At 34.9% G+C, this 15,097-nt stretch overlaps 1 protein-coding gene and 1 long non-coding RNA gene across 7 annotated transcripts in view; one reads left to right on the top strand and one right to left on the bottom strand.

Moving 5' to 3' along the window:
• LOC138715449 (uncharacterized protein CG3556-like) overlaps window positions 1-15,097 on the top strand; it is a 125,930-nt gene that overhangs the window by 36,769 nt on the left and 74,064 nt on the right. The window lies entirely within an intron of this gene.
• On the bottom strand, window positions 2,555-13,607 carry LOC138715451 (uncharacterized). Its single transcript, XR_011336351.1, has 3 exons — window positions 12,545-13,607; window positions 10,977-11,105; window positions 2,555-3,690 (listed from the first exon to the last, which is right to left on the bottom strand). It is a non-coding gene; the product is annotated as an uncharacterized lncRNA (long non-coding RNA).

Raw genomic sequence — 15,097 nt, 5'->3', positions numbered from 1 at the left:
CACCTTCAGGATCTTGGTTTCCGGGTTACAGAAACTGTGAGAGAAAACAGAATGGATGCCTTTACTCTTCAGGATACGAAATTATTACATAATGCAGTACGAGAGTCCTACGATTATACATTTGACACTAATAGTGAAATTCTGTTCATGAAGTGGGATGACAACAGATGTGTACCTGTAGGATCAATCTTTGATATAGGGGCTTCTGCAAGCAGGTGGGACAGAAATATAAGACAGAATATAAGTGTGCAGCAACCACAGGTCATATTTTTTTAGTAGGTTATTTTATGACACTTTATCAACATCTTAGGTTATTTAGCGTCTGTTTGAGATGAAGATAATAATGCCAGTGAAATGAGTCCGGGGTCCAGCACCGAAAGTTACCCAGCATTTGCTTTTATTGGGTTGAGAGAAAACTCCGGAAAAATCTCAAGAAATACGGTAAGTACATGGGTGGAGTGGACCATCATGATTGGTTAGCAGGGAAATATGCCACTTCAATTCATGGAAAAAAGTGGTACTGAGATCTCTTTGTCAGAATGCTGGATATGGCTATAGTAAATGGTTGGATTGTCTACAGAGAAATACATGGACGAGACTCCCTGGACCTACTTGAATTCCGACGATGCTTTACTGTTCAATATCTCTAGATGTTTTCGAACTGCAAGAGAATGGAGTGCCCTATTCCATCACCTCGATGAGTGAAATTTGGTATGAGGATAGATAGTAGAGGTCATTTCATGGCAAAACGACCCTCTCAGAAACACCGCCAGATGGAATGGTGTAAATGCAGACCAGTAACATTCCGCAAGAAGTGTGATGAAACCTTCTGTCAAAAATGCTTTGAGCCTTACCACACTCGGTAAAGACAGACATTACTAAAATAAATGTGTTTCATTATTGCTGCAGCATTGTATTGTTGCATTAAATACTAAAATGTCATAAATAAATTTATTTATATTGGTGTAAATGTTTCTGGTTATACTACATTAAATACACAAAAAATATATTTACTTTATTGCAAATGAATACGCAGATATCATAAGTGCCCAGCGATCTATTTATAGACCGGGTGATTTTCAGCTACTTGGTGCACGGCAGAATAAACAAATTATATTCTTGGCATCTTATGGATTAAATTTATGAAATAGATATATTATTTTCGTTTTTTTTAATAAAAATAATTTGGGCGTTAATGGGTTAATAAAAACCTAAACTAATCTTCGTATATATACAAGATGTGTAACTGGAGTACAAAGGGAACTTCATTTGATTAGGAATGTACACGCGAAAATAAATCCAGATAAGGATCACGCTGACACTACAAGAGAAGTCTGTGCATGCGCAGTTTGATCTCAGAGCCAAGTTCTTCCTGTCATGAGCCCCAATGGCGAGCATATTTGGCACTGCTGTATGGTATGGGTCATTCCATGTCAAAGGACCCTGAATGCTAAAAAATTAAAATATTTCAAAGTAATTGTAATATTCATATTTCTAGAGTAGATGAACCTTTATACCAGATATACAGTTAATTTCATGAAAATATTGAATTATTTAATGTCTATGCATATTTGACTTTAGTATTAATAGTACTGCTGACAAAAGGAAAAATACACCTCATATGTTTCCTGCTTTGATCATCTTTGCTTGTCTTCTGATTTGTTGTTGCGTGAGAAACTTGCTGTGTAGATGTTCCACAATCTACTGTGCAATTTTGAAGCAAATCAGATGAGTTTTTCAAGTACATGGAACTAAATGAAAATATTAAGATCATATGTCACACCCGCAACACAAAACATGATTTTATTTATGCCCATAAGAAAGTAATTAACTTATCAAAGTGAAACTTTCTGAAAGTGAGGTTATCCACAAGATCTAAATTTTAACATATAACAACTTTTTTGTAGCATGGCTATTTTGCACTCAAAATTGCGTTGCGTGTGTGACATTAGCCTCATATTATCAAAAGTCACACCTGCAACAAAAACATGAAAAAACTGGGAAAGACAAAAACAAGCTCTTCAAACTGATAAAATAAAGTTAAAGCTAAAGCGGAAGCAAGATAAAATAAGACAGAGGTGGCACAGAGAAAAACTAAAGTTAAGTACCTGAGATAAGTAATGCATCTTCAACAAGGGGTTCATATAGGAGCAACAGATCACTAGGGAAAGCAGTTTCTAAAGTGAACAGAGGTTTACCAAACAGCCTAAGGAAAAGGAAAGCAGTGGTATCGAAATTAATATTTGAGGAATTGCCGGAATTTGCAAAAAGACTGAATCTGCTGCAAAAATTAAAAAAAGAAGATACCGTAAAAGATTGAATGATGAAACAAAAGATAACATGGTGCAGTTTTATCTCCGTGATGACATAAGCAGGACTGAACTAGGTAAAAAAAGACAAAGTCACCATAAAGAATGTTCAAACCAGCAAGAAAGAAGTGGTACAGAAACATACTATGATGATGACCATTGCTGAAGCCTACGAAGAGTTTGTGAAGGGATGTACCAAACAGAGTGTAAAAGGTGTAACAACACTATTTACATCTGCAGAAGAAGTGAATTCATTATCATCATTCCTGGATAATCATTGGAAAAATGTGCAGCCAATTCCAAGCCTGCATAAAGTTTACTTTGTGTCTCCTATTAAAGAAGGTGTGGTGAAGGTTTCTGTAAGCTCTCAACAAGAAGAATTAGCAACAGTCCAATTATTACATCTTGAAGAAGAAGAAGAAGAAGAAGAAGCTAGCTCTCCATGCAACAAGGACAATACCAAACTTGAGCCAGGGGACTTCGGACTTGTATCTTTAATTGCAACAGGAAAGTCTAACAGGAAACAAGACGTCTTCTTTGCTATTGTGAAATATTGACGAATATGACGAAGTGTTGGGTGTTGCCAGTAAATGAGAACAAATCTTGGGAGGACTTGTCAGTGATCCTGAAGACCTCCTAATTTGCTTAATAACAGGGGTCAATTTGCCTTTAGGTGACTATGCTTGCGTTTTAATCTGCATGAATGTTTGTAAAAATTTTTAAAATTTGTATGCGCTTTTTTTTTTAATTAATTTCAATAGCAGTGGTATTTTTTTGCTTTCTTTGTAAATAAAAAATATCTATGTCACATTGCTGCTGATAAAAATATGTAAACTTAACATGTCTTCAAGTATCACACACGCAACGGTCACACACACAACATTTTCAAATTAGAATTTACGTGGAATGTTAATGTTCCTCAGCAACTTCTATTATATCATCTCAAAAGTATACATTTTATTTATATCCCCAACAAGTTACAATCATATTCATAATCCAAGAGAACAGAATTGTAATAAAATCTTCACTTGCTTGAGAAGGAGTTGTATCATTTTGTCACACACGCAACAAAGATTGACATCTTATTTTTGTTAAGTGTATTCTTCTTAACCAACTCAAAACTTCATAACTGAATTAAGTAATTGATGGTTAATATAATATATAAAAATAAAAATGTTAGCTCTTAAAACATTTAATTTACAGTGTCTTCTGTAAGTGAATCTGCTGTTAAGATGTCACACACGCAACCATGGAATGACCCGTATGCATTATCCAGTTCCAAATGAATAAAAGTTTTTTTTTTTTTTAAGTTGACTCTTCAAATGCCACAGATAGAATAATACAGAGTGGACTCCTCGAACTTTCCTGGTTTCCATTGCTTCTAAAAAAGAAACAGAAAGAACAACAATAATAAAGACAATACGCCTTATATCCACCCTTCATGTCTAAAAAGCGAAGAATCGAGGAATAGAGACTCAATATGGTATATTTGAAATTCTGATGGCATCTGCAGCAAGGCAACTTGAAGAGGATGAATGCCAGATCTTCGGGAAATTTTTAGCTAAAAGATGTAGCAATGTTCATCCATAACACACAGCAAAGTCCAACATGCTATTATAAACAGTTCTTTCTACAGTTTACCATATACATTGTTCTCAACATCGTACTGTAATGTTCATCCATCACAATGCCTGTTACCATATTAAGAGAGTTCCTTCAATTCTCCTGACCTTGTCAAGCACTGCACTGATTACACTCAATTAAAACTCAAATTTTTCTAGCATCAAGTACGTCCAATTGGCAAGATGTGGATATGAATTTTCAGGCTTTCTTCATTTTAAAAAATAGTGTTTTATGGTGTTACTTAACCTTTTATATATTGGTAGAAAATATGAACACCTATCTGTAGACTTCTGACACATTACCTGTGCACTCGGCAGATGCCAGAGTGGTGTGGATTGCCTCGCTATAACTCACTACAAAAATATAAGTTCAAGGAGGCCTACTTAGCACAGCGTAATACACAAATACACTATTGCGTTATCCCACAAATTAAATAAACATAACAAAAGCAGGAAATATACCCATTTTTAGAACCACATGACAAGCAGACATGTTCTTTACTCAGAGAGAAAAATTAAAGTTTTCTGGAAATGTAGTAGTGTAGCGCAGAGTCTTTCTCTCTATCTCTTAACACCATTTTCTCCATTAACTAATGGTCAGAAAACGCACAGAAAAAGTGTTACGCCCTCTCACTGTGAGAGTCTCACATAATAACATTAAAGAACTTATGGTATGTTAGGAAAGCAAATCTCGTTGCTCGCAATATAAGCTTTGTGATGAACTGATGAGAGATGCTGCTAACTCTGTCATATGAGTAGCCAGTATCAACACTCAGTAATCCCCATTCAGACTTAAATTAAAAGAAAATACCGTCAGTCATTATGGCCAGTCAGCTGGACGCTTGGCAGTTCAGTTTAATTTGAAATGGTAAAGAGTGCAGTTCTTCCGTACCTAGGTGATTTATATTTGAATATTCATTATAATGAGTGACTGTCGGAAAAATCTCAGTGGTTCTCAATACCGGAAACACCTCTTATTGAGGCTCTGGCTGATATGTAAATCTATTACCAGACAGTACATCTCATTTGACGATATGTATCAGAGGAAGAACTTGATCTAAAATCTCATTAGTGTAATATGTAGCTAGTTAGCGTTGTATGCAATGGAGGGGGAAAGGAACTGGTCACCCTACCCCATTATCTCCTGGCCTAGTTGCCTTATGAGTGGTGCCTTGATGGTGTTACTTGTGGGGTCCAGACCTGTCTTTGGACAGTTGACTAAACAACAATACCGGAAACTCGCAAAATACAAGGCAGTAAAAGAGTGGAAATTGTGGGAAAAAGTGCAAAAATGTGTTATTTAAAAAACAAACATAGCCAGCTTGTTCCAGTTCGAGTCCAGATACATCAGAGTGTAATAATGTGGCGAACAGTAGGTACCGAAAATAGTGCAATGTGTGGTTTATCTGAGTCAGGCGTTTCTGATATTAGAAACAGTAATAATAATGCGGAATCAATTATTGATCCAAATGACGCATATAGGGCGAAATAAGGGGCAGAAATATTTTTCTCTGCCTAGAGGTGCCAAGTAGCTAGATTCGCCCCTGCACGTTACACACCGGATGGTGCAAGAAACATGATGCATGGCACATGGAGCGTGACACATAACGCCATGTTATTTGATGTAATGAGTCATTCAGTATGGAGTCATCAGATGATGATCTTCTGCTATTTTCAATAATAAGAATGCGAAGATGAAGGCATAGGTTTTTTATTCATTTATTCAAAACGTTGAAAATCATGGTTCTTTAGTGTTTTATTGGTAGAGTTAGCACAGCATCCAGACAAATTCGCAGAATATTATAGAATGTCCGAAGAATCATTTGAAGATATGACAAATTGTGAATATTCCTAATAGATTGAAAACATGTATGAGTATTACACAAGCACATGGACTTTTCACTCTGATTTCTGTTGAAGACTTGGGTATAAATAGTGTTAGTGCTAGGGTTGCCAACTATTTTTGAAGAAAATACGGGCGACTAAGTGGTCAACAGTATTTGACATAAAAAATTGAAAAATTAATAAATTCAATTAGCGGTACTAACTTACTTACTTACTTACTTACAAATGGCTTTTAAGGAACCCGAAGGTTCATTGCCGCCCTCACATAAGCCTCACATAAGATTAATCCAGTCTCTATCATCATACGCCACCTCCCTCAAATCCATTTTAATATTATCCTCCCATCTACGTCTCGGCCTCCCTAAAGGTCTTTTTCCCCTCCGGTCTCCCAACTAACACTCTATATGCATTTCTGGATTCGCCCATACGTGCTACATGCCCTGCCCATCTCAAACGTCTGGATTTAATGTTCCTAATTATGTCAGGTGAAGAATACAATGCTTGCAGTTCTGTGTTGTGTAACTTTCTCCATTCTCCTGTAACTTCATCCCGTTTAGCCCCAAATATTTTCCTAAGCAACTTATTCTCAAACACCCTTAACCTATGTTCCTCTCTCAGAGTGAGAGTCCAAGTTTCACAGCCATACAGAAGAATCGGTAATATAAGTGTTTTATAAATTCTAACTTTCAGATTTTTGGACAGCAGACTGGATGATAAGAACTTCTCAACCGAATAATAACACGCATTTCCCATATTTATTCTGCGTTTAATTTCCTCCCGAATGTCATTTATATTTGTTACTGTTCCTCCAAGATATTTGAATTTTTCCACCTCTTCGAAGGATAAATCTCCAATTTTTATATTTCCATTTCGTACAATATTCTGGTCACGAGACATTCATTCATTCATTTATTTTATTCCATAGATCTTACACGAGCAATGAAGCTTTAAAATGTGGAACATGTCAACATTTTACAATATTACAATTACAATTTTTACAAATTTTTATAGTTTTACAATTTAGTAATTTTCTACAATTTTTACAATTTTGTACAATTTTTTTACATTTTGGCGAGATGTAGTGAGATGAGATGAGGTCCGAGGATTCACCAAAATATTACCTGGCATTTGCCTTTTCGGTGGGGGAAACCTCGGAAAAACCCAACCAGGTAATCAAATCAAAGGGTTTGATGCCAAGGACTCGCCATAGACCATCTGGCTTCAGTCCCACGGCTGGGGAAAACCTCCGAAGAAACCAAAGTCCAAAGGGGGATCCAACCCAAGCCCGAACACAGCTCCGGATCAGCAGCCCAGTGAGTCTGCCGACTGAGCTACATCGATGGCTCTACTAAAAGTATACAATACATAGCCAATCAGATTATTAAATTTACAAACGCAAACGATCATTCATAAGTTGAGCTATATTATAATACAAAACAGTTTAATTAAATTTAAGGCATAAACAATTCAACCAGTTGTGATATACAGAAATTGATAATACATATCATACAAACTACTTCAAATTACAAACACAAACAATTTATCAGTAGAGCTATATAGATTACTATTCAGTTTAAAGCATTTACAATTCATCGGCCAAGACTATACAAATATATACAATACAAAGTAGCATACTTTCATTAAGCTATACAAATTTGTGCAATTAATATCAAGTAGATTAATTCAATTTATAATCATAAACAATTCATCAGTTGAGCTATACATATTACCATTCAATTTACAGTAGGTCTATATACAATTCATCAGTAGAGCTACACAGACTAGTAATCATTTTAAGAACATATACAATTCATCAGCCAAACTATACAAACATATACAATCAAATTAGTTGAATTTACAAACTTATTTTCGTTAAGCTATACAATTCATATGAATTAGATTAATTCAATTTATAAGCTTAAACAATTCATCAGTTGACCTATACAGTATACTATTCAATTTACAGTACATACAATTCATCAGTTATGCTAAACAAAAAATACAATACATAGTAAACAGATTAAGTCAATATAAAAACATATTTTAGTTGAGCTATATAAAATTGTACATGTCATTTAAGTAGAATAATTCAATTCACAAGCATAAACAATTCATCAATTGTGTAGAAGGTATGAGTATGTAGAAATTTGGTTAATTCTTTTCTGAACCTTTTCTCGTTGTTCTTCAAATCTTTAAGATAATTAGGCAGTGCATTGAAGACTGTTATACATGAATAGCGAACTCCTTTTTTAAAACAGCTTAGACTAACAGAGGGTAGATGAAGATCTGATTTATGTCTTGTATTAAAATGATGAATGTCTTGATTAGTACTGAATTTATCTTGGTTCTTAATATACAGCATCATTAGGGAAAGAATGTATTCACAAGGTAAAGTCAAGATTTCTAAGTTTCGGAAAATATTTTTACATGAGGTCCTTTTATGCACACCGGCCATTATTCTTATAGCTTTCTTTTGTAAAACAAAAACGTGTCTAGCTTCAGACGAGTTACTCCAGAATATTAATCCATATTTCATTACAGAGTGAAAATATGCAAAGTATGACATTTTAAGTAAGTTTATATCACCAATAGTAGATAAGGATCTTAATGCATAACAGGCAGAGCTCAATTTACGAGTACTACATTCTATATGCGTTTTCCAGTTCAAGTGATTATCCAATTCTAAACCAAGAAACTTTGTGCTTATAGATTCTTTGAGATGAGTTCCATTTAATCGAATACTGTAGGAAACCTGAGCACTATTGTGTGTATTAAATTTGACTGCACTGGTTTTATCAACATTAAGTGCTAGTTTATTTGCATGGAACCATTCATTCATTAGATTCAGCACTGTATTACAAGTGTTTATAAAATGATTGTATTGTTTACTTGAAATAATTACACTTGTATCATCTGCAAATAAAATTACATGGGATGAATTGTTTATGGTCAAGGCTAAATCATTAATATAAACTAGAAACAACAATGGACCTAAAATTGACCCCTGCGGAACACCATGTTTAATATTTCTAAATTCTGAATAAGTAACTTTATGACTATTTGGTACATTTTCTTCTACTTTTTGTTTTCTATTTGATAAGTACGATGTAAACCAACCCAACATCTCATCTTTAATACCATAAAACTTCAATTTTTTTACTAATATACTATGGTTTACACAATCAAATGCTTTAGCCAAGTCACAAAAAATCCCACCTACATGTAGTTTCGAATTTAATGAATTTAGTATTTCATCCACCAAACTAAAAGCAGCATTCTCTGTCGATTTTTGTTTTCTAAATCCAAACTGTTCTAAAACTAATATATTGTTGGACTCCAGGTAATGATATAATCTATTATACATAACTTTCTCAAACACTTTTGAAAATGTTGTTAATAATGATATGGGTCTGTAATTAGCAATAGTACATTTATCTCCCTTTTTGTATATTGGTTTTACTATTGAATATTTGAGTCTTTCTGGAAAAATACCACATTGCATTGACAAATTGCATAGATAGCTTAACGGATGGGATAATATTTCAGAACAAGCTTTCAGAACTTTACTTGAAATTTCATCATATCCAGAAGAATATTTTGTTTTTAGTTGTTTTATCACATGCATGATTTCGCTGCGGTAGTGGGAATAAATTTGAGACCTAAAAACTCAGTGTTAAATGCATCAGTTAGGTAACCAAGTGCAGCATCTTCTGCACAATCTTGAATGTTTAAGTTCTGAATAATATTTATATAGAAGTCGTTAAAATGATTTGCAATTGATTTTGGGTTATCTATTTTACTATCATTGATTTTAATGCAAGTAATATTTTCACTCTTTGAATATCGATTAGTTTCATTTTTAATAATATCCCAAATAGTTTTAATCTTATTGTCTGAATTTTGTATTTGTTCATTCAGATACATTTTCTTTGCATCTTTTATAACTTTTGTCAAAGTTTTACAGTAATTCTTGTAGTAATTAAGAACATGAGGATCATCACTATTCCTACTCATTAAATATAGATTCCTTTTTCTAGCACATGATATTTTAATTCCCTGAGTTATCCACATGTTTTTACTTTTACATTTTTTCACCACCTTGACTGGAAAACATTCATTGAAATAATTCGGAAATGTAGTGAAAAATGCATTAAATTTAGTATTAATATCAATGGTATCGGTACTATATACATTTTCCCAAGATTCATTTTGTAGACATGCATTTAAATGATGAAGAGATTCAGCATTTATAATCCTTTTTTTTTATTTTTAGATTAACACTTTGGAATTTTTCACTCAAATTGAAAACACTTAGAATTTGTGCATCGTGATCAAACAGGCCATTGACTAATGGTACTGTTGAATAGGAATTCAATCTACTTTTATCTATAAATATATTATCAATGGCAGTACTACTTCCAGCTTGTGTTCTGGTTGGAAAACTTACTGTGTGACTAAGATTATAAGTTTCAAGAAGTGAGTTTAATTTTCTTTTACGTGAGCTTTCTGATAGATAATCTATGTTTATGTCACCACAGATTACAAATTCGGTATGTGGTTTATAAAGTCTTTTCAATAATGAATCTAAGTTAGTTGTAAATTTCTTATAATCTCCCATTGGCGCCCTATAAACACATAAGATAATTAAATTTGATATCTCATAACCAATTTGTATTCCACAGATTTCAATATCTTGTTCAAGGCAAAAATCAGATATATCAATTTTACTAAATAATAGATCCTCTCTGATAAAAATACAGGCACCGCCTTTTTGGAAGACATGTCTACAGAAATGAGAACCTAATACATATCCATGTAAAGACAGTTGTAGTATTTCCTGTTGCTTCATATGATGTTCAGTTATACATAATATCTGAGGTTTATGCTTTTGAGTTGCTAAAGAAGTGATCAATTCATCAGTTTTTTGTTTTAATCCCCTAATATTTTAATGAAAAATAGTGAAGTTACTGTGTTCATTACTAGAAACATCAGAGCATTTACAATTTAGTTGAACTTGTTTCAAACACCTTACTGGTGGGAGGTTTAACCTAAAAAAGGAGAAGCCCTAGCATTAACTAACACAGGAATATTACAACTCTGCTTTTTAACATGGCTGCCTCTGATGCTATTAGCAATAAGAACCGAAAGGTGCTCCTTGCCTCTACCATTCAGATGCAGACCATGTGACGTATATTCATACCTTCTTATAGGGCTTACATCTATCAAACCAATGTGTGATGCCCCAGGTCTCATCAGAGCCCGCTCAAGCTGCATATTCACACTCTGCACCCTCCTGTGAAGATATGGCTTGTCGTACCTGCTGAAAAGACTGAGAAATCCCACATTGGTATGGCTGCTCATCTCAATTGTGTTGTTGACATCTTTCTCAGTAGAATAGTTACAATCGTTATCAATACTATTACCTGGCCCACCCACTATAACTACATGATCGCTCTTAGAAAAATCTGAACTCAATTTCATCATATCCTCAACAACATTCTTGAGAGGAGCATTAGGCTTACATACACTAGATACTTCAAACATAATCATATACTTTGTCTTTTCGGGATTTACTTCCAAACTGATCACCTTACTTGCTTCAAGTAAAATTTCCGTGTTTTCCCTAATCGTTTGTGTATTTTCTCCTAACATATTCACGTCATCCGCATAGACAAGAAGCTGATGTAACCCGTTCAATTCCAAACCCTGCCTGTTATCCTGAACTTTCCTAATGGCATATTATAGAGCGAAGTTAAAAAGTAAAGGTGATAGTGCATCTCCCTGTTTTAGCCCGCAGTGAATTGGAAAAGCATCAGATAGAAACTGACCTATACAGACTCTGCTGTATGTTTCACTGAGACACGTTTTAATTAATCGAACTAGTTTCTTGGGAATACCAAATTCAATAAGAATATCATATAATACTTCCCTCTTAACCGAGTCATATGCCTTTTTGAAATCTATGAATAACTGATGTACTGTACCCTTATATTCCCATTTTTTCTCCATTATCTGTCGAATATAAAAAATCTGATCAATAGTCGATCTATTACGCCGAAAACCGCACTGATGATCCCCAATAATTTCATCTACGTATGGAGTTAATCTCCTCAAAAGAATATTGGATAAAATTTTGTACGACGTCAACAAAAGTGATATTCCTCGAAAGTTACCACAGTTGGTTTTGTCCCACTTTTTAAAAATAGGTACAATTATGGACTCCTTCCATTGTTCTGGTACAATTTCCTTTTCCCAAATAGCAAGTACAAGTTTATAAATTTCGCTAGATAATGCACTTCCACCCTCTTGTATTAATTCTGCTGGAATTTGATCGATACCTGGAGACTTGTACTTTTTCAGATTTTCTATCGCAATTTCGACTTCTGAAAGCGTGGGTTCGGGTATAAATGGCTCAGCAGTTTGTATTTCAATTTCGTCCCGATCATTTCTATTCAATTAGCGGTACCGGTACTAAAAATAATTTTATTCTACATTTTGGCAGTTAGGCTTAAATTAAAGTATTTTGAGATATTTTACTTAGTGTAATAATTTCAAACAAATTGTAAAAATTTCCTACATGAGTAGTTGAAATTGACTGTGATTTGCAGTTCTGATTTGATTAAAGTGTCGCGCTCCTTTTTCGAACATCTGAGGATTGCGAGACTTCATATGTGAGATAGGTATATATCAATGTTAACAATATTAAAAAGAGCTTGTTAAAATTGGCCATAAAGTCATTTAAATATGTGCTCCTGCATATAGACTTACCGGTATATGTCTAAAATGCAGGTAGTAGGCCATTGATGATATAATGAGGAGAGTTCGGCTGGCACCGTGGATCGTGTCCCGGCATAGCTCAGTTGGAAAGAGCACTCAGCACGCAGAGTTGAGAGGTCCTGGGTTCGACTCCCGGTGCTGGAACGAATTTTTCTCAAAATTAATAGGTATCTACATGTTGACTACTAACAAAAAATAGTAGTCTTGATTATTCAATGTGGATGCGAGACCTTATATATATGAATGTATGTATATATCTGTTCACTTACTGTTCATAACAGAAAACACTCTTTGTATAAGCTTAGCTGCACATTCCAGTGCATCTCTGGAACAACAGAATCCATCATATAAATCACCTTCAACCTCGTAAATATTAAATGTTTCAATTAATTTTTACATTATGCAAAAATAAGGTAGGAAAAGGTTCGAAGAGAAGAGAAATGCGGAAGTCGGGAGACTGTTAAAAATTGGATGGTGCCGTATGTTCAAAAATGGGCAAACCAATGTCCATGATGAAGAGAGAAGTGGTCGATCGAGTATCATGAATGCAGATCTCATTCGTTTGGTTGACGAAAAGGTTAGAGCAAACCGCAGGTTTACCATGTCAGAGCTTAGTGAGGATTTTCCACAGATTAGTCGTACTCTTGTGTACAAAGTGATTACCGAAGATTTGGGCTACTGGAAACTTTCTGCCAGATGGGTGCCTAAACTCCTTTCTGAGGAACAAAAGGCTCAGCGGATGGGAGGAGCACTGTCCTTTCTTGAGCATTACGAAAGAGAAGGTGATGCTTTTCTCGATCAGATTGTGACAGGATATGAGACTTGGGTGCGGTATGTGAATGCAGAAACAAAGCTTCAATCAATGCAGTGGGGCCATACTCACTCCCCGAAAAATTCCACAAAGTGTCGTCAAACACTTTCCACGAGGAAACTTGTGGCAACTGTCTTCTGGGACAGAAAAGGAATTTTGCTAGTGGAGTTCTTGGAGAGGAATGCCACAATTAACGCTGAGCGTTACTGTAACACACTAACAAACTTGAAAAGCGCAATTTAAAACAAACGTCACAACAAATGTTGAGTTCTGGGGTGATTTTCCTGTAAGACAACACCCGGCCGCATACAGCGCGTCGTACTACGACCAAACTACAAGAGTTCAACTGGGAAGTACTGGATCGCCCTCCCTATAGCCCAGATTTGGTACCTAGCGATTACTATCTCTTCATGCACATGAAAACGTGGCTTGGCTCGAAGTGCTTTGACGATGATGAAGAGTTGAAAATCAGCGTCGTAGGTTGGCCGAATTCTATGATTGTGGAATTTCAAAGCTCGTCAAACGCTACAACAAGTGTCTCAATGTGACTGGAAACTGTGTGGAAAAATAAATTAGAGTGTACAATTTCAAACCTATTGTAACTCAATTCTGTAACGTCATTCACAGGTTTGTAAAAAATAAACGGCTACTTTATGAATAGCCCTCATAGAACAAAGATATATATTGCTTTTTTATAAAAACATTCTAGCGTCCCCAGAAAGAGTAAGTTACACACTCGTGCTCAGAGGGCGTTCCACATAATGTTAAGATATTTTATTAAATAACAGAGTAAAAAGTAAAAAAAAAAAAAGAAAAAAGAAGAAGAAAAAACATATCAGAATAATTGAACTTTAAATTTTCTCTCTAAACAGGAATTTTTAATTGATTTTTTAAAATAAGGAGCATTAGTAAATTGTACACTATCTACCAAAAAGTAATTGAGCACCCGGGATTTTACGTGCTAGATGTCATATTTCGGCGGCTACTGTGCAGTGGTATGCAGACAATAAGGTCACCAGTTGAACTGGCCTGCACAGAGTCCTGATCTCAATCACATTGAGCACCTTTGAGACGAATTGGAGCGGCGATTGAGGTTTCGGGAAATTCGGCCAACTTCCATTGTCCAACTGAGTGCCATATTGCAAGAGGAATGGCGACGCATTCCAGTGGATATCCTACACAAACTAGTGGAGAACATGCCTGACAGGGTGGCTGCTGTTATAGCAACAAGAGGTGGTACCACGAGGTTCTAAAGGGGCAAAAATAGTGCCCAATTACTTTTTGGTAGATAGTGTATATTTGGGAATTTAGCTATTAAGTTATCATGTTATAAAGCCTTGGACCGAAGTTGCTACTGTGATTATATGCTACAGCTGTGATACATTTAGGTTCTGTTAAGCATAATATATGTTTTCTGATCTTTTGGTTTTATATTTATGTCAGTGATGTCAAAGCAAGCGCATTTTTCTGATCTTGACGTCGTGCGCGGGCATCAAGCGCTAAGTATGGAAAGAGGAAGGGTTGTGTATATAAGTAAGCAGCCTGTAGGATTAAGAAAACACTGGTGCACAAACTTCAAACGGAACGTGACATTTTATGTCGTTATTTTTATATGGTTTCTTTCTGTTTACTATTATATATATTGTCTGTAAAATAAAAGTACTAACACTGATTTCTTAATATTGCAGTTGTGTTTTAAATGTTAATAACATAATAAAGAGATAAGAAGGAAT

Source organism: Periplaneta americana, chromosome 15, assembly GCF_040183065.1.
Source record: "Periplaneta americana isolate PAMFEO1 chromosome 15, P.americana_PAMFEO1_priV1, whole genome shotgun sequence".
Taxonomy (NCBI): domain Eukaryota; kingdom Metazoa; phylum Arthropoda; class Insecta; order Blattodea; family Blattidae; genus Periplaneta; species Periplaneta americana.
The sequence above is the reverse complement of the archived record's forward strand: the minus strand, read 5'-3'. Positions and strand labels throughout refer to the sequence as shown.